This window comes from Egretta garzetta, unplaced genomic scaffold, assembly GCF_000687185.1.
Source record: "Egretta garzetta isolate BGI_Z169 unplaced genomic scaffold, ASM68718v1 scaffold105, whole genome shotgun sequence".
Lineage (NCBI taxonomy): Eukaryota > Metazoa > Chordata > Aves > Pelecaniformes > Ardeidae > Egretta > Egretta garzetta.
Genome location: NW_009259598.1, coordinates 884,454 through 885,569, shown reverse-complemented (window position 1 = coordinate 885,569; position 1,116 = coordinate 884,454).

The following is a 1,116-nucleotide window of genomic DNA, read 5'->3' as shown; positions in this document are numbered from 1 at the left end:
GGCGTGGGCTAATTTTCTCTGCTTCTCGGTTTGCCGTGGCGCTCGAAGAGCCGTAATTTCAGAGCGGCAAGTGGCCCGATAAATCAGGGCTTATTTCCTGCCAATATTGGCCGCTGCTTCCCACAAGGAAACTCATTTTACAGGAGGGGAAATGACTTACTGTGGGAAATAGTAAGCGGTGGGATGGCGAGAGCCAGAGAAAAGTCTGTTGTGGCCGAGTTTTTGGTGAAGGAACTGGCTGACGCTCATTGAGGGCGCCTTGTGCTGTGGAGGCAGGGCTCCTGCCTGCTACCAGCACTGAGCAGCCTGAGCTGCCAGGGAAGGAGACGTGTGTTGGTCCTACTTGCGTGGACCACATCTGCCACAAAGCTGGTGGCACTGGGAAACTCCCCCAAGTCATTGAGGTCCCCCCCCATCACCCTCCTGGAGAGCGTTTGTCACCCAGGGCTTAAGGCCAAGAACATTTGCTCCTCTGCAGCGTGGAGGCTGTCAGGGCAGAAGGCAGCTGGGACAGCCCGAGCGCGCCTGCAGTGACCCTGTGCTGAGAACTGCCAACTCATTGCATGCAAGGATGATGCCCAGTTAATCAGCACCTCCAATTCCTCACCCTGAAACGCCAACAAGCAAAGATCCCCTGGTACCTGCAGGAACCACAGTCCATCCCCGCTCCCGTGTCGGGATTGGGGAGCATTAGATCGCGCAGGTCTCACATGCTGCTGCCAGCTGCAGCCGGGCATGGAATATTTCAGGGGCCTTTTTGTCCACCATGAGGTGGGAAGACACGCTCGGATGGCACAAGGCTGGAAGGCGCCGGAAGGCAAGCAGGATGGAGAGCCCCACCGAGCTTCATTAAGCAAGTCGAAGGTGCTCGTTAGGGGAAAGCTGAGCCGGCGTTGGAGGCCAGCAGAGCCTCCTGGGACAGGGTCGCGTTCTCCGGGCAACCTGATCCCGGCGGCAGTGGCCCGGCAGCCTCATTACTGCAGCTTCTGCGGGCGGCTTCGGTTACTCGGCTGGAAGCGCTCGTCTCCTGCTGGCTTTTAATTTCCTTGACATTACCTGTGAGCTGGGGGAAATGCAGGCGCATTCGGGCAGCCGAGGGGGTAGAGGCTGTCGCCA